This window comes from Camelus dromedarius, chromosome 16 (genome assembly GCF_036321535.1).
Source record: "Camelus dromedarius isolate mCamDro1 chromosome 16, mCamDro1.pat, whole genome shotgun sequence".
Lineage (NCBI taxonomy): Eukaryota > Metazoa > Chordata > Mammalia > Artiodactyla > Camelidae > Camelus > Camelus dromedarius.
The window spans coordinates 51,858,188-51,884,114 of record NC_087451.1 but is presented as its reverse complement, the minus strand read 5'-3'; the positions used below and the strand labels follow the sequence as shown (position 1 = coordinate 51,884,114).

At 49.3% G+C, this 25,927-nt stretch overlaps 1 long non-coding RNA gene across 1 annotated transcript in view; it reads left to right on the top strand.

Moving 5' to 3' along the window:
* The first annotated feature begins 205 nt into the window (after nucleotides 1-205).
* Nucleotides 206-25,927, top strand: part of LOC135323154 (uncharacterized) — a 158,874-nt gene continuing 133,152 nt past the window's right edge. Inside the window, exons 1-2 of the long non-coding RNA XR_010384406.1 lie at nucleotides 206-248; nucleotides 1,254-1,359. This is a non-coding gene — a long non-coding RNA (uncharacterized LOC135323154). The remainder of the gene's footprint in view (nucleotides 249-1,253; nucleotides 1,360-25,927) is intronic.

Here is a 25,927-nt window from a genome sequence, read left to right as displayed (position 1 = left end):
AGTCGAACTCGGGGCTGGCACAGTGACCCTAGTTTACCTGATCCTCAATTAGATGTGCATATTAGTCAGAGTTCTCCACAGAAACAGAACCAGCAGTATGAAGGTAAAAAAAATAATATGGAGGTATATTTATTATATATAATAAATGAATAAATGGATAAATACATAAATAATATGCTTGTTTATTTTTGTTTATGTTAAGGTATTGCCTCATGCCATTATGGAGTCTGAGATCTGCAGTGGGCAAGGTAAGACCCAGGGGAGCCAATGGCATAGTTGTAGTCAGAGTCCAAAGGCCTGAGGGCCAGGAGAGCTGATGATGTAAGTTCCCGTCTGAAAGCTGCCAGGCTTAAGACCCAAGAAGAGCTGATGCTTTTTTTTTTCCTTTAATTTTAGTGGGGGACAGTTAGGTTTATTTTTGAGGCAGTACTGGGGATTGAACCCAGGACCTTGTGCACGCTAAGCATGTGCTCTACCATTTGAGCTATACCCTCCCCCAAAGAGCTGATGTTTTGAGTCTGAAGGCTGGAAAAGCCCTTGTCCCAGCTCAAGCAGTCAGACAAGAGGATTTCCTTCTCTCTTAGTCTTTTTGTTCTATTCAGGTCTTTAACTGATTGGATGAGACCTGCCCACATTAGGGAGGGCAATTTACTTTACTCAGTCTGCCAATTCAAGTGTTAATCTCATCCAGAAACACCCTCACAAACACACCCAGAACAATGTTGGATCAAATGTCTAGGAGTGCTATAGCCCAGTCAAGTTGACACACAAAATTAACCATCACAGTGTGGCTCCAGGGAAAGTTAGGGCACTGGGTCTTGGGCCCCATTTCATTCCCTCTCTGCAGAAAACTTATTCTGGAGGAGTGAGTCAGTGAGAATGGAGCTCAACCCTTCTCTCTGCCCTTGCAGAGGACGACACTTAAGCATTCCCAGCACACAGACAGACCAACCCCACAGGTAGAAGCCAAATAAACCCAGTCAGAGATTAGTTCCCATTAGGCCCCTGCCTGGGGCTGAGCTCTTACAGCTAGAAATATGAATCAGGGCTCCTGGAGAGGAAGGAGTCAGCTGGGGACCCATAATTTCTTATCCTGGGACTGCACCAAGCCTCTAGTCCTTGTCTCCATCACTCTGGCAGTGCTGTCACAGGCCCAGTGCTTGGACTGGGAGCTGAGACTGACTAGATTTTGGGAAAGAGACTGAGGATCTCCTATATGCATTCTCTCTTCTTCTCTCCTCTTCCTCTATTAGAACCCGGTATCTGGCCACCCAGGACAAAGACTACATTTCCCAGCTTCCCTTGCAATGAGGTACAGCATGTGACCAAGTTCTGGACAACAGAATGGAAGCAGAAATGGTATGTGCAATTTCCTGGAAGTGTCCTTATAGGGAGGAGTGACCTCTCTTCCCCAGCTTTTCTTTTCCTGCTGGCTGCAGTGCACATGTAATGACCAGCACTGGGGCAGCCACATTGGGCCAAGAGGTGGACTCAGGAGAGAGGTTATGGAGCAACAAGGTAGGTGGAGCTTGAGTCTCTGACACTGAAGGTACCATAACAACCCTGGACCTCCATCTGGAAAGTTACAGCTAAACCCAATCCCGATTTTTATAGTCCCTCCCTTGCTGTGCGACTGGGGCAGTGGCCCAGGCTCTCTGGACCTCTGCTGGTTGTTGATACTGACAGCTGCCCATGGTGTGACCTCCGACGTAGGGGGTCAGCGGTGAGTGGGCAGTAAGGAGATTTCAACTCCAAGGAGACAGAACACGGGGAGCCCTGGGACCTTGGTCCTTGTACCAAGGAAAGTTCAGCATTAGCCGTTTGGGAAGAAGACGGTGTAGTGAGAGGAGAGGCAGCTTGGGACGGGTCAACCCTTGGCTTTGCTACTTGCCAGGCAAGTGACCTTGGGCAAGTTGTTTTCTCTGAGGCTCAGTGTTCTTGTCTATAATGAGGACAATGATACTGACTTCACTGATTGAGGATCAGAGACAGTGTTTGTAAAGGGCCTGTGTGATGAGATGTTCTGTGAGCTGTAGCTGTAATTTTTATCATTGGTTTGAGGGTCCAGAGACCTAGATTTTTGTGTGTGACTTTGTGATCATGGGGAAGTCATGTAACTCTCCAGACCTCAGTGGATTCAGTTGTAAAATGGGGGGAGGTTCTTTCCAGACCTGCATGAATTCTGAGGTTCTTTCCAGCCCTGATATTCAATCCGGTCCTCCTTGCCCTCATTTTACAGATCATAAACCCGAGGCTTAATGTGGCAGAGACAACTTGCTGTGTTCCCCCTCCACAGTGTGGAGTTACTGTGGGGAAGCAACTGCCCGCACAGGACTGCATTTCCCAGTTTGCTTCTCATCGATAGCATGTGACATGAAAGGATGTGTGCCACTTCTGGGCCGAGGCGGTTAAGGCATCCATCCTCTCTCCCCCAGCTGCCAGCCACGTGCCCAGGCCCACAGCGACCTTAGAAGCTGCCTGTTGAGGACAGCACAGCCTGATTGTTGGTGGTATCCTGTGTGACAGTCTGGTTCTTATCATTTAGTTTGCCAATTCCTTGAGAGCCAGGACAGTGACTCACATTCCTGCAGGTTCGTGACACCCAGCATCTGTTGCCTCTCATCCACTCTCTGTGGATGACCTGCAGGGACCAGGCACCGACTAACAGAGACTAGTTAATTTGAACTGAGTATCTGCAGGTTGCCCACCTGAGTCCTGCCAGACTGAATGATGTGAGAAACCCCACAGATCAGCTTTCTCACATCCCTAGAGGTCCCTGTGAGCACCCCAAAGCAATAGGCAAGGAAATAGTGGGGCTAAACTCTTGGAAAGGGGAAGGCTGAATAGGGCAAGAGCCAAGGCCAGGTGAGTGTGGGAAAGGCATCTGTGAAACAGGGGTGATGATACTTTGTAGAATTGAGGATGGAGATGTGTACTGGGACTAAAGCCCTGATCTGAGTGCATCTCTGCACTCATCTTGTGTGTGACTCCATAGAAGTCCAAGGTCACTGGAGAATTGGTGACAGGAACAGAAACTGGAACCCAGGCTCCTCCACTCCAGCCATGGATGGGCTCTTTCCTGAAACACTGCTCCTTTTCTCTGTCTTCCCTTGAAGCCTGGGCATCTCTGATTAGGATGCTAATGGAGGGAGGCGGCTGAGGAAGTGAGGGAGCTGTAGAGCAGGAGAAATACCAGGGGGACTGGGGAGCCAGTGGCTAACTAAAGACTCCATGTCAAAGAGGAATGCCAAGTAGGTAATTTCCATGCCATTTGAATAATGGGAAAACGTTTACCATTTCTCAAGTTTGCTTGTTGAAAAGAGAGAGGGGAAAAAGAAAGGAGGGGAAGAAGATCGTGGCTGGAGGGGCCTCTACATGCTACTGAGGGACGTTGGGGTTGGCACAGGGAGCAGAATTGCTCCAGGGAGAGGGAGAGAGGCAGAGAATAGAGGAGGACAATTTTCTGCCCTTCTCCCAGAAGGTCCTCTGAAGTTCCTTGAACTAGGAAGCTGGGGGAGAGGGCAGCTAGTCAGAGTGGTGGTCGTGTCTTAGCATTGTTGAGGAAAGCCCTCCTTGTGGGTGCACTGCACTTCACAGTTTGCATCCTTTGTCCCACTGGATCACCACGACAGGCGGTGAAGTAAGCAGAGAAGGGGAGATGATGATGATTCCTAATTTAGAGGTGAATAACTGAGCCCCAGAGAGCGAGAGTGAACTACTCAAGGACACATCTGTTTACTTACTCACTCATTAATTCATCAGAACAGTTTATTGGGAAAAGACTACATGCCAAGCCCAGTGCCTTGTGATAAAGGCCTGTGCGTGAGGAAGATACAGCCCTGCGCTCAGAGAATGCAGCCTTGAGAGGGAGGTGGAGAGGTGAACCATGTATCACTAGGTGCTGTGGGTGCCAGGGGCAGAGGGACTGAGCCTGCATGCCTGGGGCCATTGGGTGCTTCCCAGAGGGGCAGCCGTTACGCTGAGGTTTCAGACAGGAGTTTGCCAGGTGACTAAAGGGAGGAACTTATTCCAGGTTGAGGGAACAGCATATGCAAAGGTATGGAGTCCCAGGAGGGCTCTTCTTGTCCAGGGAACAGTGAGAAGCTCACTGTGGGAGGACAGTAGGGATTGTGGGGTGGGGCAGGGGTGGGGCAGGGGTGGGAGTTGTGGCTAGAGTACTTGGTGGGAGAGGGTTGAGAACACGGGCCAGGCCCCAGACAGATTGTGGAGGGCCTGTGCCTCACTAGGTCATGGGACCCTAGGGAGTGGCTCTGCAGGTGCCGGTGGGACATAGATCATTCGATGGCCACTGCTGCTCTCTTTGCTGTAAACCAACCCTAAGGACCCAGTCTCTCAGCCTAGGCCCCTGAGCTCCTTTAAGTCCTGGGGGCCCATGAGTCAAAAGCCAAGCTGTGGGGCAGAGTCCCTGCTGCCCTGGCCTGCTCCTTATTGCATCAGTTACCTATTGATGCATGACAATTACCCCCAAACTCAGAGGCTTAAAACAGCAAACATTTATTATCTCTCACAGTTTCTCTGGGTTAGACGTTTGGAAATAGCTTAGCTGAGAGCCTCTGGCCCCAAGTTTGAAATAGTTAAGACGTTGGCCCAGGACTACAGTCATCTGTAAGTTGGAGAGTCCACCTGATTCCAAGATGGCTCATTCACATGCCTGGCAACTTCCTGCTGGTGTGGTTGGGAGGCCTGAGTCCTTCACCACTTGGACTTCTTGGAGAAGCAGGGCTGCTTGAGTGTCTTCACAATATGGTGGCTGGATGGAAGTGGCAGTGTCTCCGATGACCTAGCCTCAAGGTCACACGAGGTCGTTTTGTCATATCTGCTTCATCACACAGTGTGTGAAGGGACTAAACAAGGGCATGAATCTCAGGAGGTGAGGATCATTGGGGTCCATCTTGGGGTCCACATAGCACACCATCCTCCCGGCAAGAGCCAACAGTAGTCCTGTAGCAGGACTAAGAAAGCTGGGCTTCCCTACAGAAGGAGGGCAGGGCCTTCCTAGGTTGTTAGGACAGGTCAGGTCTCAGCTGGCTCTGCCTCCAACGTGCGGTGTGACCCTGAGCAGTTTCCCAAGTTCCCGGGGCCTCTGTTGGACATCTCTGCGGTGTGGGAAGAACTTGCTCTGCTTGTAGGTCTGGGAAAGCAGACAGGACCCAGTTTCTGAAGGATGGATGAGAACTGCAGAATGTGGAGTCTTCCCTCTTCTCATCCAAATCCTGTTTCTTCACACTGTCATATATAATCAGTTTTCCCGGAAGTCCTTGCAGCAATCAGTTTGCATAACTACTCAAATAAGCACCATTCTTTCTTTGAGCTCACCCTCGGTTCTAAATCTCCAACTGGCTTCTGTGCAATTAAACCAGCATGGGGCTTCCTTTTCCTCCCTGCACAATCACTTGGCTCCCTGGATGCCTTGGAGCAGAGGCATCCTGTGTCCGCTCTGCTCACCTCCCTCACGTTACCCTGAGTTCTGTGTGGCCAACACTCAGGGCTCAGGACAGGCTAGCCCTCCTCTCCTCTCCTTCTCACCTTCCCTTTGGTGAGAGGGTAAGGGCTTGGTGGGGAGGGGATCAGGGTGTCCGAGCCAGAAGGGGCCTTGGGGATATTTTACAGATCAAACTCAGAGAGGGCCAGTGAGAGCCCAAGGTCATGCAGCAAGTAGGCAGCGACATGGGCTAAGAACCACGTCTCTCAACCCCCCTGCAGAGCTCTTTTGGGTCTCACGGCTGGACATGCCCAGGAGGTGCTCTGACATGGTTACTCCAGATGCGCCCTGGGTCACCGTGGCTTTGGCACCTCTGTCTCTGAGAGAGGCAGGGCCGGTGCCAGGGTGGCATGGAGTGAGAGTGCAGCCAGAGTGGAACAGCCAGACCCGCACTTGATGGGCACTGTGGAGGCGGGTATTTACAGAAGGATAAGCAGTGGACCAAACCTTCAAAGACTCATGTTCCACGTAGGAGCAGAGCAAGATATCATCAGGAAGTTAGTGCAGAACAACCTAGATTCCATGCACCTTGGGGGCCTGAAAGGACTCTGAAGTTTGGCTGAAATCTGAGAGGCTCCTGTGAAGGGGAGGGGTGAGCTCCCAGCCTGTAGAACGCAGAAATGGACCAAGCCAACAAGAGATCAGGAGGCATGGAGCTACTCAAGGGGCCGCCTCTCCCACCCGGCTGCGGACCTCCTTTGTGCTCGCAGCAGAGTGGGAGGGCCCCGTTCTCTCTGGCCTGGACCACCAACCTGCCCTGCAGCCTCCAGCCAGTGCTTCCTCGTCAGTCTCTGAGGTCCTGCAGGTTGGCCCTGCTGAGTCTTCTGGTCCTTTTACTTCTTCCTACGCTGCCCAGTGGGGTGAGATGTACAAGCCCACTTCTTCTGGTCAGTTGACTCAGTAATTTCCAAGCCTTCATTTTTGGTCATTCCTCTCCCCTGAAATTGTCTTCCATTGTGAGCTCAGAAAGGCAAACTCATTTTAATCTTGGCTTAAGTAAACCTAAATCCTAATGAAAAAAAAATCTGCTAGTGCTAGGAAAATGTCATTCTAGGTGCCCAAGAGTAAATGGCTTCTGAATTATTCAAAGTCTAAATTTCTGTTTCCACAGACTAGAAACTCCCCAAGGGCAGGGCTGCATCTGGGTCACCAGATGGTGGGCTGAGGGCAGGAAGTCACATGTGTCTAGGGTCTGTTTGTGTCAGGCATTGTACCTTTGTGTGTAGTTGAATGTTCCTGGTGTGGTAGAATTTCTGTCTCCATTCCATAGCCAAGAAGGCTGAAAATCAGAGAGGGGAGGCACTTGCCTGAGGTCACACAGCCATATGTGGCAGAGATGGGTTTGAAAGCTGGGCTTAGGTGACACCAAAGTCTAGGTGCTTTTCCTATACTGCATAGCCAGGCAGGATCTTGCTCCCCACCCCTAACCTCTGCAGTTGTCAGCCTTGCCAAGATCCTCAAGATGCTGGTGAGAAATGGGGCCCCCAAGGCAATCAGATTTGCCACCTGCAGTTGGCTGGGTTAAAGAGAGATACTGACACTAATTGGGGAGCAAGAGCCCCTGCATCTTTATTTCCTGTCTTGGCTGCTTGGCCCAACAAAAAGGCTTTGTCTTGGTTGGCTCAATGACGGCCTCTTGTCATGCCCTTCCTGCCTCCTTCAGCCTGCCTCCTTTTCAGAGCTTGTATGAAATAGGGCTCCCCCATTCCCTGTTGCCATTTCATACAGTGCCACAGACAAGAGACCAGCCACCAACTAGCTGTGTGATCTTGAGCAAGTTGCTTAACCTCTCTGGGCCTCAATTTCTCCACCTGCAAAATGATGGTAAAGGTTGGATCCGATGGTTGCTAAGTCTTTGTGATGACTTCCTTCCAATCTTGACAACTGGTATGGGGAAAGTTAAGGTCAGGGCCACCTCTGTACTCAGGCTGCAGTGATGCGGGACATCACCAAGCAGAGGCATCTTTATCCAATCAGATTATTGTTAGAAAGAGATGCTATTTGCATATAATTTGCACTTTCCTTTAATGTCGGAATGCTCTGACATACCCACCCCGACTTCTCCCTCCCTCTCTCACTTCCTCTCACCACCTGCTTTCTACCCCCCATCCTCCCACCCCACATCAGCTTGGCACTGTCTTGCCTGATTGTCTTGCTCCAGAAGAATGACTGAGTTGGCTGAGAAGGCCATGCTGGGCCTCAGCTGCAGCCCGTGCCTGCCTTTACAGTGTGACTCAGCCTGATAGCATCCATTACGCTCGGAACTGTGCAGTGTGACCCTCATATTCAACTCAGGGAGGCTGGGCTAGATGCCCCAAATTCCAGAGTGAAGTGGCAGAGTCAGCATTCAACCCCCGTCTGCCCAGCTCTGGGACCACGCTGTCCTCACTGCTCTAGGCTGTTTGCTTGTTTGGGGATGTGTAACAGGGCAAGAGCAATGGCCTGGCTAAAGATGATGACAATGGTGATGAAGATGATATTAGGACTGTTACTCAAATTGTGGTCCATGGTCTAGGAGCATAGGTGTCACTGAGAGCTTGTTAGAAATCAGGCCCTACTGCAGCCCTATTAAATCAGGATCTGCATTTTATCAGGATCCCCGAGAGATGGTGTGCACCCTAGAGGCAGAGAAGCACTGCTCTAGAACTCTGCCTGCCTCACTGGCTTCTAGGTTCTAGAGCTATTTGATGCTTTCTGAGGGTGGAACCACACATCAGACCCAAAAGAGCCCCCCGACGTCTTTAAGGCTGGCCATTTCATAAACTGTGCTCTTTGAAGCACTGGGGTTCCCAGAGGTGTCTTTGTGGCTTCTCTGATGCAGGCAGTTCTCAAGCTCCCTTGCTCACTTAAACACCTACCCTTGGATTAGGTTTATAAACTTTTCATGAAATGCAAACTTTTCACTGGATTGAGGTGGGATTGTTCTGGTCTATTGGCTTAAAATTTTTTTAAAAACATGTCTTATTCCATCCTTCTGTTTTACAAATGAGGAAATTGATACTCAGAAGCAGGGACCTGCTCCAAATCACACAGAATCTGAGACCAGAATCCAGCTATACCAGTTAGGATTGTTTTGGGCTGCAAGTAGCAGCAAAGTTGACTAACAGAGGCTTATGGAAGTAAAGAGTTTGTTTCATGTGACAAGTTCAAGCATCAACTGCTCAGGACTAGTACCATGACCCAGGCTCTTCCTGTTTTCCATTTTGTCCCGCTGCAGACACCTCCTTACCCACTACCCCGCCAGCCTGGGTCTTTTACCCTCATGGCAGAAGATGGCTGCTACTGCTCCATACTTTACATCCATATTCCAGGTGGGAGGAAGAGGTAAGGATGAACTGCAGAGGGCATTCTAGTTAGTTGTGTCTTTTTATTCAGGGAAGGATTGCCCTCTCCTGAGGCTTCTATTTATTTTAGGCCAGAACCAGGTTACATGGCCACCCCTATAGCTGGAAGCTAGTCGGGAGAAGGGGAGTGGGGAATGGGCTTGAGTTAAAACATCTGATGGTGAATGTGTCCCTGTGTAAGGATCCTATCCTGGTATCCTGAGATTCTTCAGGGTCCCAGAATTGCAGCCTTTGGGGTGGGGTGGGATGTGTTTGAATCAGAGAGACATCTGCTCAAACTTGGGGCTTAAATCTCCCATCATCCTAGTAGTCCTTTCTGGCATCCTGGTGGTATGGGGGTAGAAGCTTTGCTAAACAAAGATCTATATACCTTAGGGCTTGGGGACAGAGGAACTGAATTAGAGTAAGAACTGCAAGGGCTAATTCTAATTCTCTGACTATCTTCACTGCTCACAGCCCCTAATGAAAACATGTGTAAGAAACCTGCAGGGTTAATTTTGCTGAAAAAAAATTCCAGTAAAGCGCCATTAGATTTTTACATTAAAATTAATGTAATGGATGCTTAAAAGCCGTGCTAATTAGGCTTTGTTATTAACAGGAATGTCAGGTGGATGGGATCTGGCCTGAAGCTGACATTTTTGGGGGCCACCTATGGGAGATGGGTTTGTCAGTGGTCTGGAGGTATCACACCATCTGGCCTTAGCAACCCAGCTCCCACTCACGCCTTGGAATGTCTTTAGTCACTTAAGTTCATTTGCCTGGAACTGGAATATTCTCTTTACCAAGATGACAGACAGCAAACTCCATTTTCTGTTGGTTTTTATTTATTTACTTGTCACATTTCCAGATTTTCCCTTCTGTGAGTCATCCTATTGTTTCTGCTAGGGGCAGGGCTCTGATGGGCCATCCCTGTGCTCATAAGCCTTTGATAGCTCCCCATTGCCTATCAGATAAGTCTAGAACCCCTGACTCAGCATTCAAAGCCTTCTGGAATTTAGCTCGTATTCACCGTTCTGGGCTTGACATTCCTTTCCATGTGTACCAAGGGCTGGCTCCTCCCTGAACTGGGCCTTCCCAATTCCCCTTAACTTTGGCTATAACCCCCACACCCTATCATCTTGGCCTTCCAACACTTGTGTTACTGTCTCTATTTTATAGATGAGGAGACCCATCCTCAGGCTGTCAGACCCCTGACCACTCAGACTCCCTTACATAAAGCACCTGGCAGTTTTGGGTGCTCAGAAAATTCCTATCTCCACTTTTCTCCCTTTTCTTCAACCTTTCTGCTGGGCCACGTAGGACATCTTTAGGGTGGCTACTTGTCCTACACCAGGGTTTGGAACTTGGGGATTCCAAATGCCACATGACATTTTGGAAGCGGCTCTGTTTGGGAAAGGGGAAATGTACAAAGCCAGGATGAGCAAGGGAAGGGAAGACCTGGGCCCCTGCTTCTTCCATCATCCTAGGCCATCTGGGCCCAGGCTATGTGCTGGACACTGGAGGGGGTTTGCATACCTTAGGGAGATATTGACCCTGGGCCCGAGGCTCATCTATCTGTTCATAGGAGAGAAAACCTAGAGTGCTTGGCTCCAGGCAGTCTGGACGTGGGCGCCTGCTGTTGGGAGGAGTTGGCGGTGAAACAGCTGCCTAGTATCTGGGGACTTGGGGCCCATGGGACATTGCAGGTCAGAGCTGGGCTGGGGGAAGCCACAGCCCTGTGGGAATCTGAACCTGCATGAAGCCACCCATGGATCACTTTCCAGCTGTCCTATTCCTGCATCCGAGTCGGTGCCTGCTCCGGAGGCTCAAGGATGTACACCTCTTCTCTAGTGGCACTGGCCTTTCCAAACCTGGGCTAGGACAGGAAAGAACTCATTTAAACCTCTTCTTTCTCTGTTCTTTGGGCTATATCATATCTGTGTCTAACCCATAGGGTTGGCCATTCCCCTTTGAGGGTGAGTTAGATTTTCCCTTTGGGATCACCACCTGCCAGGCCCCCAAGTTTGGGGTGAATCCCATGGCCTCTGACAGGAGGGCTGGGGAGTAGATTTGTTGGGAGGGGTGAGACTTGACTGTCTAGGGTTGGCAGAAAGGGAGAGGGCGTGGATCTTGGGAGCCTTATCAATCAGCCAAATACCTGTTTTTTTCAACCCTAAGATCTTAGAGGAAGGAAGAAGGGACAAAAGAGCCCCACACGCCCCAAGAGGCAGCTGGAGAAGCTCAATACTTTAGAAACCACCCAGAGGTTTTTGAGGAAAATCCAGCAGTGTTAGGGATGTGACAGCACAGGGAAAGAAAACAGGGCTCCTCTGGGCCCAAACCACCACGACTAGAAGAATTGCTCGAGGCTGAAATGTTTGCTTCCATCCAGGCAGTGAGTACAGTCAAAGGGCCAGCAGGGTGTGTGTGTGTGAGAATTTCCCCAAGGCGGAGCCTGCCAGCAGCATTGCCTGAAACGCAAGCCTGCACTGGCCATCAGGAGATGGCCCAGGTCCAGTGCACTGTCACTGGAGATGATGGGAGGAAGGAGACCCAGGCCTTCCCTCACTGACTCTGTGTATAGTCCCCTCATCCTCACTCCTGTAACTCTTCTTCCTTAACAGAGGCCGTGTGGCCTTGTGGGGTTTGCCTCTGAGCCTTTGTGTGTGACAGGTGGCACCCAGATGGGTCCCACCTTGCCTGACATCCTTCTCTCCGAACTTCCTTTAAATGCCTGGGTAACCTCTCTGCCTCATCAGTCCTGCCCAGCTGGCAGGACGGAAGTTCTGGCAAAGATACATAAACCCAGTTGCCCAGGGTCCAAAAGAAATGAAGAGTGTGAATGTGTGTGTGTGTGTGTGAGAGAGAGAGAGAGAGAGAGAGAGAGAGAGAGAGAGAGAGAGAGAGAAAGAGAAAGAGAGAAAAGTGTGCTGGGAATCTAGAAGCAAGGGGTCTGAATTGGCAGTCTGGGCAAGAATGGAGGGGAGGGAGAGACTCTGTGCACTGGGACGTGCCTGCCCAGCCTGGCCCAGGCCATCTGATTGCACTTCAGTGCTGACGCTTGGCACAGGTGGGCACAGTTCTGAGCACCTCTCAGAAAGGGCGGCCTGTTGGTCCAGCCCTCTTCCTGGGGCCACTCCGGCCTCCACTCCTTGGTGTGCGGTTCATGGCTTGTGAGGTCTTTGAACAGGAAAACTGTAGAATGAGAGTGAAGGAGGCGATAGCAGGGGGATGCCAGGAGACCTTGGCCTTTCTGGGCTGGGTGGTGGTGAGGGGAAGAGGGAACCAAAGGCCAAAGAGTTTCTGGAGAGTTGTGCTTACGCTGTAAGTTATCAGAGGGCAGACCACCGGGGAGCTGGCCCCTGCCCCTGGCTCTGGCTGCCCCACGGCAGCAAGAAGAGACAACAGGACACTGAAAAGAGAGATGAGGAAGGGGGACTGTGTCCACTTCTCTGACCTCAGGGGTTAGGACTCTTCACATGACCAGTGGAGCAAGAATTCTAAAGTGTCTCTCCATTGCCTTCCCAGCAGCCACGCCTCCCCCCTACTTTCTTGCTGTCAGAAATCAGATACTAGCAGCCACGTTTTTCAGGGGAGGCGGGGACCCTCCCCGCCCCAGGAGTGAATTCTGATTAGTCTAATCAAAGTGCGATCATCCCATTTCCTTCGCTGGTGATTGTTCATGCATGGGCATGTTGTGCCATTCTGGCCAATGACAACCAAGGGGTTGGCTGTTAGTGGAGAAGGGGTGCCTTCTGGGAAAGATTTTCGGAGACCTGAAAAACTGTCTTGTCAGAAGAAGCAGCAACCTTTGGTTGTTGTTGGGTGAGGATGTGATGCCTGGAGCTTTGGCAGCCATATTGAGATCACAAGGGAAGTAGTTGAGATGCTGAGGAAAGGAGAATAGAAAGGGAGAAAGAACCTGGATCCTGGATGGTATCCCAAGGACCCAGCTGAATTAACCAAACTTGGAATTGCCTTACCTCTGGCCTTCCCGTTATAAGAAATAATAAACTCCTTATTTTCAAAACCACTCATAATTGACTTTTCTATTGATTGTTGCTGAAAGCAGCCAACCTTATCAAATTTCTGAAGTCAGGATTAAATAATTTGACTTGTCTGCTATGAGTCTCTCCTTGGGGTCAATTAAGGCATCTCTGAGCTCACTGGAAAGCCTATTTTAGCTGGAACCGCCCCCTTTCCTCTGAGTAAAAGTTGTTAAAGAGTCTGCCCAAGGACTAGAAGAACTGAGCTCAAATCCCACACCTTTGTGCAGGCACTTTATGATTTTATGTTAATTATTTAAACCAGGGATTGTCAAACTTTTTCTGTAAAGGGTCAGAGAGAATTATTTTAGGCTTGGTGGGCCCCGTGGTCACTGTTGCAACTATTCAACTCTGTTGTTTTAGTTTAAAAGCAGTCCACGGATAACACACAAATAAATGGGCATGGCTGTGTTCCAATAAAGCTTTATTTACGAAAACAAGTGGCAGGCCAGATTTGGCCTGCAGGCCATAGTAAATTAACCCCGGATTAAACTCTCAAGAGTCTCAGCTTCCTCATGATAAAATGAGGCTAGTAATTTCTTCTTTCATCATGGGGCAAATCAGCATCAAATGAGATGACTTACAACTGTCACTACATAAAGTATAATTTACATGTGGGCCCCCTTTCCTATGAGAACCAAAGGTCATAGCACTTAGGAATGGAGACGTGCTTGACTACCACTTACTAGAGCTGTGTGACTTTGGGAAAGTCACCTAACTTCTCTGAGCATCGTATTTCTCCTCTCAAAGTGGGGATACTAAGACCTACTTCACACAGGGTAGCAAGGATTAAGTGAATAGTGTGTGTGAATTGCTGCACAGATGGAGTACACAGTGAATGGCAGCGAGTGTCATTAAGGAACAAAGCCTCCTTTTTCTGATACTTCTCACCTGAGCTGTGCCTTGACATTCAGTAAATCTTGGTTTCCTCCCCCACTTCCCAAGGGCCCAGGAGACCTTGGGGGATGGCATACCTCCCCCTGCCATGTACTTTCTCTCCCTCCATCCTCCCCATACACTCCCCACCACACCCTCTTCCCCATTTAACAGAACGAGTAATTAACAATGTTAATTCTAATCTCATTTGCTAATGAAGGCAGTCTAATTGCACCGTAATTGGCAGCAGCAGCAGCAGAAAAACACAAAATAAACCCTGTGTGTGTAATTCGGTTTAACTTCTTTATAATTACCTTGCAGGCTGGGACCCGGTGGTTGGGGATGGGGTGGGAGGTTGAAGAATTAAGAAGGAGGGAGCCAAGACCTGAGGGTGGGGGAAAGGGTGAACAGAGCCCTTCCCTGTCCCACTTCTGATTGTCCCCAGACCTCTGAGACGAACTTCCTCTCCCTCACTTCCCATTTCCTCCTTTACGCTGTCCTGGAGGACCTCTTCTGCAGGACGACTTACAGATGTTTATCAGTCCATCCTCCAAAAATGCCTCTGTGAGTCTGGAGAGTCCAGCCTATCTTTCCGTCCTCTATGAACAGCCCTGACCTTACATTCCAGCCAAACAGAATGGTCCTGCTTTTGCACAGGCTGTGCTTCCATTTGGAATGCCACCCCCACCCCACTTCATCCCCCTGGAGAAAACCCACCCCTTTCAGGCCCTGTGAGGAAGGCCTTCCCTGAGTCCCAGAGGCTGACTTGAGCTCTTTTTTTTTCATGTCACCTGGTACAAACCTGCATCATGCCCTACACACCATTACTTCACATGCGCCTGTTTACTGTTAATGTGATTTTTTTTGTCACTAGATGGTGTCTTTTTGTTTAAGTTCACTTGGTGGCTGGACCAGAATAAATGCTTGATTCTATTTTTGTAGAATGCTTACATGAGAGGTGGATGACCTTGGAGAAAGTTCTGGAAGCATGTGACGAGAAGTGTTAAGAGACCTGGGTTCTGGTCCTGGCACTTCTCTGTACAGTGAAAAGCTCACACTCCATAATCTCTCATTTTCTACCTGCTTTCAAAGTGTAGGACTTTGTGAATTTTCATGATTGAAATTCTTTCTCCCTTCCAAAATGAATGAAGAAATGAAGGAAAGTGAAGGAATAAACAAACAATTGTAAATAAATAAAACAAGTGAATAAATAAAAGGCAGCCAACATTGTAACATAATTCTAGGCCATCTTTTTCACTAGAAGTGAAGTTCTCACCTAAACTTCTCGTGCAGTCTTCTCCCTCTCCACCAGGTAAACTCACTCTAATGTTGATGATTCTGAATAAATAAATAGGCATCTTCTCTGAACCCTAATAGAACGTCTCCCACTTCTCATCCGAGTAAGCCATGCCTTAATAGCTTCCCCTGCCCAGTTTTGGAGAGAAATGAGTGCCCACGGTATTCATTCTGCTTATACATAGAGTCATCTCCATAGCAACTAGCTGTGCTTTAGGGTGGTAGGTGAGGTTAAGGGGTGGTAAGTGAGGAAATTTAGCATTTTAGGGCCTAAAGAAAGCACTTTAGAAGGAGGATCTCTCTTCTGAGCCTAGAGTCCCCATCCATTGTATCAGACGTAGGTATCTGCTCTCGGGGCGCCCATCACATGGTCTCTTGGCTTCATTTTTCACTAGAGACATCCTTTGTGGAGCCCCCCATCCCTCTCCTTTTACATGCACTGGCGTAGCTGCAATCCTGGGGTTTCCTTACCGCCACCCCCAAAGCCTCCTTTGCTTCTCTCCTGTGTGCATGTTGTGTTTCCTGGATCCTGCAGCTTCATTTTCTCTTGGTTTATGCTTTTATTTTGATGGTGCATGAGAGATAAAATTTCTGAGGCTGCTTAGGAGAAATTTAATGCCATGCAGCTTCCTGATCTTTTGTATGTGACCAGAGTCTTTTCTTTCCTCTCTGGTGGCTTTAATATCTTTTCTTCATCCTTGGTGTTCTGAAATTTCCTGATGAAGCGCCTTGGTATCAGGGGACCCATTAATCTGGAAACTCATACACTTCAGTGCTAAAACATTTGCTTACATTACTTCTGTGATAATTGTCTTATCTGCAATTTCTCTCTCTTTCTGGATCACCTATTAATTAGATGTTGGAAATCCTGGACTCGTTGTCTGAAATTTTTAGCATTTTTCTCCTGTTTTTTATTCTTATTCTTTTTGTTCTATTTTCTAGGAGATTTCCTCAACGTTATCCACCAACCCTCCAGTGGAATTTTCTCTCTCTCTTTAATTCCAAGAGTTCTTTTTATTTCTTTCTGGATGTTCTTTTAAAAATTTTTTAATAGGAGCCTGTTCTTTTTTTTTCCCCAGATGCAGTATCTTCCCTTATTTCTCCAAGGATAATTGTAGGGTTTTGTGATATCCTGCTCCTTCCTAAATTGCTTCTGTTTGATCTGATCTCCTTTCCCCCAGATTTTTTTCTTTCTTTCTTTCTTTTTGTCTCCATCGTTTGTATTGGATGCCTGGCTGCCTGGAGGCTCCATGTGCATGGGGCTGGTGTGTGGCAAGGGGACAGAAGATGTTTGGGACACTAGTCCTGGGTTTGTTCTTGGGCTGGACTGTTCTATCAGAGAGGAATCCTCCAAGCTCCAGCCTGGGTGGTAGAAGCTGGGCTGCGAATGTTCAGGGAATTGAGTGGGATCCAGAGGCGTGCAGACTTTTACTTAATCCCTCTGTTTTCTGCCAGCAACTTGCCCCAGGTGAGGTCTTGTGTTCTTGAATTTAAAGCCCTTCAGATCCGTTGCTCTTCCCTCTTGTGCTGGGGAGTGGGGGGTGTATCTGGAGGGTCTGACTACGTCATATGCAGACGTTCAGTTACTGGTTCTAGTTTCAGCCTGACTTGAGTCCCACTTTCAGAAGCAGCTGGTGTCCCCAATATACTTGAGACTTTCTGGGCTTCTGCGCTAGGAGCAAGCCAGGTCCTGGACTTCTCCCACGCCCATGCAGGTTTCAGCCTTCTCTGGCCTCCAGAGTCGGTTGCTACGCACCCAGCGGCGCCTCCGCATTGGAAGTTTTGTTGCTGTTGCCTCTTCTCCTTTTCTCTTCCTCTTGTTTATGTCTTAACAAAATCCCTTAGTCATTGCAGTGCTGTGTTGGGAGGAAGCGAGGTGAAGGGTGACTTCCTCGTGTGTGCCCAGCATTTCAGGGTTTACACAGCCCGTCCACATCCATCCTCTCATTTTATCTCCACAAGAGCCTGGTGGACCAGGCAGGGAAGGAGGTTTTCTCTGCCACGCTCAACCAAAACTCCGAACATAATTCCTTAAACAGCATTTAAACAGAAGTGAACAAGTGTTAGAAACAGAGGTGAGAGGTGGTTTCACTGCCATCCCCCCTGCTTCCCCATGCTCCCCACGTGGAATTTAATGAGAAGTGAAATGCCATTGGCAACGCGGGCCCAGTGGGAAGAGGAATTTGGAATCAGGGCTGTTAGAAACAGCCTGGGTCCAGGGCACCTGCAGTCAAATTGCTTTGATGTAGTAACTGATGATGTGAAAATTAAAAGTTGGAAATCAAAGGCAAAGCCTGATGGTGGTGGGAGGCATTCAGGGAGGCCTTTGGGACTTCTCCCTTCCTCAAACCCTTTTTTTCTTTTCAGGCCTATCATTTCTGCTTGTTGGCATGAATGTGTGTGTGTGTGTGTGTGTGTATTTGCATTCATCTGTGTATGTGGATGCAGGCATCCATGTGATTGAACACCCCTTTATGTGCATGTGTCCATGCTTCCATGTGTGTACATATATGTATGTGTGTATCCATCTGTGTCTCTGTGTGCATCACACACACATACATGTGTGTATGTGTTGGGCAAGGGTGACAGTTTGTGAATTTCAACTTAGTATAGTAGAAGAGTGAAGGATACAGAACTGGATTCAAGGATACCCATACTTGTTTCACGTAGGCAACTCTCTTGCTTTCTCTGAGTCTCTATTTTCTTATCTGTAAAATAAGATTCATGGTGTCAAAGCTGAATGGATTCTACATTTAGAGGGGTGGGTTGTGAGAGTTCTTGGAGCCGTATATGGAGAAATAGTTTGTAATGTGTCAAGATCATGCAAATGTCATTCATTCATTCACTCATTCATTCATTTGCTTATTCATCTGAGACACACTTACTGAGCATTTCCTAATGGGTGCGCTGATCTAAGGAATACACTTCCTTTTTGGGGAAAACAAAAACACAGGCATCTAGATACCCTGTGCAGAGAGCCTGGAGTGGTACTGAGGTGGGCACCGGTACCAGCGAGAGAAGAAGGAGGAGGCCCCTTAGAGGTCAAGGCTGGAATTGATATTGAGCAGATAAATGGAGGCAGGAGGCCTGTGTTAAACCCCCTTCGGGCAGAAGAACAGTGTGAGGTGTGGATAGGAGACAGTGTGACCTATCTGGTGAATTACTGGGAAGTCAATCTCAAGGGACTGGGCATCTTGATACCCCGGTCCACTGCCGGCCCTCCCACTGGGGACAGTCGGGCAGGATCTGGGGAGTTGCTCACTCCAGTGCTCATTCTTTTATTAAATTCTTGAATTTAACAAGCATTTGCCAAGGTCCCACTCTGCTAATCTGGTTGCAGGCTCTGGGGATGCAGCAGCGGGCCCACCTGGTGGAGCCCAAAGCCGCGTGCAGGGCCCCGTTTATCAGTCTAACCTCCAGGTACACCCTCCAGACTCAGGCTGGCTGCGAGGGTTCTCCCAGAACAATGTCACTGCAGAATTTTATGCTGCTTTTTCCCCTTCCAGGGGAACGTCTGCCAATGGCTTTTATGATGCTGAATAAAAAGACACTTTTTCCCCTTTAGATATTTTTATTTCACCTTTAAAGGATGTACAGTAAGGGTGAGAACATCTCGATGAAATCTCCGCAGTAAATAACTCTCGGATCGCTTTCTCATGCCAGTGGAAGGACAAAAGGACAAAAGGACAAGGCAAGCTGGGGATGGCCTCCTCGCTTTCCTCATCCTCATGGCTAAGCCACAAGCAGGTGGGGACGGTCTGCCCCCACTGCTCTGGAGGAGGAGGCGCTGGTCCCTCCCTGTGGCCTCTGGGGCCCGTGTGTCCTAGCCCTTCTCCTTGGTCTAAGGGTCCCAGTCACCTACTGTGTGTGCCACACTGTGATAAGCACTTCACGTTGTCTTAGTATAGAGAGAGAGGTCAGGACTCTGGATCTGGTCTACTTGAATTTGGCTCCTGCCTCCTCCACCTGCTAGCTGCATGCAGGACTTTGGCCAGGTTATCTGACCCCTCTGTGCCTCAGTCTCCTCATCTGCAAAATGGGAATAGCAACAGTGCCTCCCCACTAGAGTTGGTGGGATGAATAAATTCATGTAGGGAAAGCACATAGAAGAGTGTCTGGGATATAGAAAAATGTTAATAAATGTTAGTTATTATTATTATTTCATATTTTCATCAGCTGAGCTGGACCTGACCTGTGCCTGTCTTCTCTCTCAGCCAAAGGGTGTCTAGCCTCTTATTTGAGCCTATGAGGAAGGTGAAGTTCAGTGGCCTGCCCGAGGTCACCCAGTGGGAGAGCAGGGCTCAGTGGCACTGAGGGAGAAGTCCCCTTCTATAAAAAGCAGCCCCTAGGAGACTTGTGTAGCCCCTGAAAGTTCTACTTCTGAGGAATCATTCTGAGATTTTCCTCTTGGAGCTGGAAGACAGATCAGAAAGAGGGTGACTTCCCCAAGGTCAACATTGCCCCAGCACCATGGTCTGCACTCGGCTGTCTCCACTGACTCCTCGTCCCCATCTCTGTCTTCCCTGTGGGGAAGCTAATGAATGTGGATTTATCTTTTGGGGGGCCTCAGACTTAAGAGGTTGCCCCTTGCTCCCAGACCCAGGAGGGGAGGAGTCCATGGTTGTAACTAGTGGGGATTCAAAGTGCTTCAGAGTCTAGGCTGGGTTGTCCCATGTGTTGTTGGTGGCAGAAATGGGGAGGTGGCCGGGGCTTTGGGGTCAATGATGACGCATGCCTGAGGGCTCTGCTGGACTGAGAGACGCCAACCACAACCGTTTTTAATAAAGCTGTCAGCTGGGCCACCGGGGCAGAGGGAGTAGAGTGGGCAGAAAATCATCAATTTAAACAGACGATGAGTCAGAGTCTTGGATGGGGTGAGGGCTTGGGGTCAGCAGGGAACTGGAGGAGAGACTACAGCACAGACAGGCTCTGCTTTGGTGGCCCACCACCCCTCCCCACCCTACTGCAGGGGCTTCCCTGTGGCATTCAGGCCAGTGCAGCAAACCTGTCCTCAGCATCAGCTCTGTGCCAGGACCTGAGCTACTGCTGGGAATGGAGACAGGAGTGAGATGCACCTCTGCCCTCAAGAAGCTCAGAGTGAAGTTAGAGGCAGTCACCTAAGTGGTCAATTACACCATCATGTGATATTGGCAGAGAGAAAAACAGATGAAGGGGCCGACTCTGGAACCTGACGGTCTGAGTTTAAATCTTGGCTCAGCTCTCTCCTAGCTTTAGGACCTTGTGCAAGTTACTTACCCTCTTGTTGCCTCAGTTTTCCCATCTTTAAAATGGGGTGGGCCATAACAGAGTTGTGACTATTATTGCTGTGTAACAAACTCTGTGGCATAAAACGACCACCATTTTACTGTGTGCCGACAGGTTCTGTGGTCAGGAATTGGGACAAGGCACAGTGGGGACGGCCTGTCCTGCTCCACCATCTGGTGCCTCAGCTGGAAGACTTGAGTGTCTTGGGGTGACAAAATCGCCTGGGGCTGGAATCATCTGGAGGCTTCTCACTCACATGTGACTCCAAGGCTCATCTGGGACCATAGATCAGAGCCGCTGGTGGCCTGTGTGTGGGGCTCAGCCTTCTCACGGCAGTGTGGGTTCTGAGACGGAGCATCCTGAGAGAGGAAATGTCTCGAAATCAAGAGACCAAGGTGGAGGCTGCATGATCTTTTACAACCTAGCCTGGGAAGGGACGTCACAGCACTTCTGCTGCATTCTATGGGTTGAAGCAGTCACAAGCCCACCTAGGTTTAAGGGGAGGGGACAGATTGAAAACTGTCACTCTACTCAGACCATTGGAGAATTAAATTAAATGAGACATGTAGTAGGTCTAGGACAATGCCTGTAAGCACCCAATACATTTTAAGTATTATTATAATTAGTGCTGCTGGGAAGAGGAGGTTGAAAAGCTTTAGAGTTAAGGTGATATTTGAGCAGGGTTTTGAAGGAAAAATAGGAGTTTGCTGTGTACCACCTAGGGAACACAATTCAGGTAGAGGAAGCAGCTTATGCGAAGTCAAAGGAAACTTGGAACAGTGATGTGTTTGAAAATGTGAGTAATTTGGTGTTGTTGCAACAGTGAGGGCAAGGAAGAACGTGACTGAGGTGACATTGGAGGAGTGGCAGGCTGACAAGGAGCTAAAGCAATGTGGGCCCAACTGAAAAGTCCAGATTTTGTCCTGAGGGTATCAGGGAGCCATGGAGGGTTTCAAGTGGGGGAGTGACATGGCTAGTTTTGTCAGAAAGATTATTCTGGCAGTATTAAGGAAGATGGGTTGGAGGGGTAAAAGTGGAAGCTGGAGACCAGTGATGAGGCCACTCCAGAAATAGAAGAAAGCGGCCTGACTAAGGGGGTCACAGTGAGGATGAAGGGGAGAGATGGACACAGAGCCGTTTAAGCCATAACATCAACTGGATTAGGGATAACTGGGTGCGGGAGGAGAGGGAGTGGTCTAAGGGAGGTTTAGACCTGAGGCAGGAATGTCAGGCTGGATGTGAGTGACAGTTGTCAACACTGATCCTGATCCTGAGCACGGCCATGGGTGCACGGCCAGCACTTAGTACTCAGGGCCAGACCTGATCCTGCTGCCTCACTGGAGGATGCTTTCAACTCACCTCTGAATCCTTTGTGAGGCTCCGCGTATTCCCTTTTCCCTCCTCTGCTGGTGAGCTGTGGAGGGGCTTAAGCAGTGGTTCTCAGCCTGGGCGATTCTTCTCCTCTCCTTGGGGACATCTGGCAATATCTAGAGACATCTGGGGAAATGTTACTGGTGTCTGGTGACTAGAGGCCAGGGACGGTGCTAAACGAGGACAGCACGGTCCCCACAGCAAAGATTAGCCAGCTCGTATGTCAGTAGTGCTGAGACTGAGAAGCCCTGGATTAGGGGTCCAGAGTCTCTGGGACAGTCTCAAGAGAAGAGCCTGGGCCCCTGAATGACTGTAGGAGAAGCCCAGCTCGCCTTTCTCCTGAGGCATCCGACTGGAAGTAAGAAATACGTCTTCACACCACTGAGGTTTGGGGGCTTATTTGTTGGAATAGTTGGCCTGCCTTGACGAATGCAGCTTACTATTGTTATGCCCATTTCATTGATGAGGCAACTGAGACATGAGGTTGCAGAACCTGAAAGTGACCAAGTGTGGGTTTGAGCCCTGGTTTGCCCGGCGCTAATACTTGCTTGTCTCGGAATCCGTGTGGCCTTTTTTTCAGCTCCTGGCTCTAAGGAGAAGCCTTGTCATCATTTCTTCCCCCTCTCTCCGCATCCCCTAGGGGATGTTAGGTGGAGACAGCTGCAGAACAAATCGCCAAGTTGCTGCCAGAGCTCTCTTGCTCTGAGGCCCCCTGCTGTTGGGTGAAGCATGCTCCCTTCTGGCCCCATCCCCAGGCAGCCCAGGTTGGTTATCTGGGACACCAGCCCCCCCTTTAAAAAGGGCTGGTGCACACCCCTTGCATGTGCCTACAGTCCTCTTCAGGGAGCCCCCTCCCATTACACCCTGGTCTCCTAGCCAGCCCCCATCTGCTCCAGGTTTGAATTTCCGGGCAGGTGTCTGGAGACATCTAGGCTCCCTGTTCATTTCCTGGCTTGGCTTCCTGTAAGGGAGGGGGCTCAGAGATGGTGGCTGCCCGGGGCGATGAGGAGATAGCAGTGTCAGCTCTGGCTTCCTGCCTGTCTGCGGGGGCACCAGTGCCCATCAGCCTGCCCCAGGGCCCCTGTCCTTGCAGTGCCACCATGCAGAGGGAGTCGAGGGCGGGGGCGGGTGAGCCTAGCTGCAGGCTGGCTGCAGAGCCTCGTCAGAGAGAAGTCTGTGCTCAAGCCTCCGAGAATCTTGTGTGTCTGTCTGAATGGGGCTGGTGATGTCTTTACCTAAACCTATGACCCCAAGGCTTGTAGGAGCCCCTAACATGTCACCTGGCACAGAGGATTTTTCTGTGTCCACGCACGTTAACATCTTTCCTCTGCATTTCAGGGAGAGAGCCCTTCCTTGATTTATGTAACTTCCAAGCCTGTACCAGTGCTCTGATGGTAGGAAGCCCTTCCTCTAAGCTGCTCTGACCCTCTTGTTGCAGGCTGGGTCTGTGGTCTTTATTTTGAGGAAACAGATACATCTTTTTGCCTCCCTGATGTAAGCCCTTGAAAACAGAAATTGAGCTCCTCCCTCAGATTACTTGCCAGATTTTCTTTCGCAGACCAAGCAAACTTACCTCCCCTAACCTTTTTTCCACAGACAGGGATGACCACTTGGGGAAATGTATGGTAGGAAAAACGTGTCTTCAAGGTTCCTCTCCTTATCTGAGGTTCTTCTCTCCTCCTTTAAAAGTCCTCATGGCTATAGAGAAAGCACAGACTTTGGGATGTACTTTCCAATTCATGTGTGGCCATTTATAACCTGGACAACCTCAGCCAACCTCTCTGAGCGAGGCTCATTTCCTGTACTTTGTACTGAGCAAGTTACAGAGCAGATGCTCAGTACATGTTTACTTCTTCCCTTTGCCTTTCCCCTTCCCTACTCGCCCCACCAACTCTAGGAATCAGATGCTCCTCCTCCCACCCCCCCCCCCCCCCACTTTCTCTCTGACTCTTTGCTGCTGCCTGAGGAAGGATTGGATGTGCTCATGCCCTGTGCCAAACCCCATCCGCTGGGTACTGGGTGGGCCTGGGCCAAGAGCATGATCCCAGGCGCCAGCCTAGGCTCGTGAAGGGAGAAGCTTTCCCTGCTGCCTCTGCTCTGGAGCCTACTTTCCACCCCCTGATCATTGAGCCACTGTCTTGGCACCTCCTCTGTGGGCTTCTGCCAGTCCCAGGGCCTCTCTTGTTAAAGCTCTGGCCCTCTGACCACAGCCCTGCTGTCGTCAGGAATTGGTATAATCTGGGGCCACTTGATTCCCCTGTGGCAGAATGCCCTAGGTTTCTTAGAATCTTAGACTACTGTGGCCATTTTCCAGATGGGGAAACAGGCTCAGAGTGGGGCCATGATATGCTCAAGGCTTCTGCCAAAGTGGGATGAGACCCAGGCATCCTGACTCTGATCCGGTGCAGTCGCCACTGTGTTAGAAGTGGAGCGCAATTGTGACTCTTACTCCTTGGGAGGCAGAAGATGCAAAGGTCCCTGAGTGCAGTGAGGGCCCTGAGGGCACTGTCTAAAGAGAAAGGAGCCAGCCCAGGGTTCCCTGAGCGAAGGAGCCCTCAGGAGGGTGGCAACTTGTTTTCCTGAAGGCTGGGGAGGCGTTAAGTTCTTGTATCTTCGAGCAGCCTTTCAGGTTGGCTGCTGCCCCTGCCCTCAGTGTGTTATGTAAATCCTCACAGAGACAAGAAGCAATTAGGGAGGGAGAGGGGAGAAAGAAGGAGAGAGAGAGAGAGAGAGAGAGAGATGGTGGGACACAGGGAGAAACACATTCAGATACCGAGACAGACCAGAGACAGCAAGACAGATGCAGAAACAACAGACCGACTGAGAAGAAAGAGCAGACAGAGAAGGGAACAGAGGGAAAGTGAGTGTGAGACATGGGGACACGGAGTGTGAAGGAGAAGCTGGGCTGGGCTAACAAGATAACTCACAAATCTAAGTGTTGGAATACTGATCTGAGTTCTGCTGGACTAACTCGTAAATCTAAGTTAATTAGTGTTGGTTTGCTGTTCATGTTTTTTGCTAGCCAGCTGGATTTTCAAAGAGATATATCTGGCTTTGGAATGTTGGTTTGCTGCCTCCCTGCCTCCACTTTTGTGATAATGATGCTGCTAAAGCTGTTCCATGCCTATTGGCCGAATACCCCAAGCTTGTAATTTACCATATAAAACCTCATGCGCACATCTTGGAGGTGCTCAGAGCTTCGGAGCAGAAGCCCCTCTGAGCCCGCCGGCATAATACATCTGAATACTCCAACCCTCCGAGTGGTACTTGTTTCTTGGCTGGCCTGTCGTTTCCATAGCAGGAGCACAGTGCAAAGTGAGGTGGAGAAGGCGGGAAGCAGAAAGGTACTCAAAGTGACAGAGAGACAGAGAAGAGGGAGAGCATGGAGGGACATGGTCACACACACACGACACACACTCATGGAGACACAAAGGAGGCCAAGTTAGAAAAAGAAATTGAACTGATTAAAAAAAAGAGAGAAACACATACACACACACCGAGGTAGACATAAAGCAAGCAAAGAGATCCAGAGAGATGATTTTTTTTTTTCCTGCAAAATGTAGAGTTTTAAACTGGTTTGGGGATGAAGGGGAAGATGGGGTGTGTGAATGAAAATACTGCAATGTGAATGAAAATACTGCAACCATATCAGTTAACAAAGAATGCTGAAACAAAGTCATCAGTGGCTGCTGCCACCCCCCAGTGAGGACAGGCCTGCAGCCCCTACTCTGCAGCCACTCACAGTGGTGCCCTCTGAGCAGACTCAGAATAAGAAAGGGTGGGATACTGGCCCTAGATAGCCAGGTGCTTGTCAAAGGAATGAATTCAGTGAGCCCAAATGTTTGCTTTCTCCCATACATAGAAAAGCACTAAATTCTTTAACTTGAGACGCCTGGTTTTCTTTAGATAACAAGCAATCTCTTATTGTTCCAACTACCTGGTCTTTGTTGTAAAGCTCCTATATATCCTAGTTCCTCCCCTACCTCTTCGGAGCAGTCCCTCAGAGCGATCTGAGAGGCTGTCATCCCGGCTCAAGTCCTCCTGCCAAATAAAACATAACTCTTAACTTTTAGGCTGTGCGTTTATTTCAGTTGATAGGTGTTTGTTCTCTGAAACATGAAATAATCAGTCTGGGTAAAAGAGAGTTCAGGAAACAGGCAAAAAATTGTGTGGAAGTTTACATTTTCTTTTCTTTTTTTTTTTTTTTAACATTTTTTATTGATTTATAATCACTTTACAATGTTGTG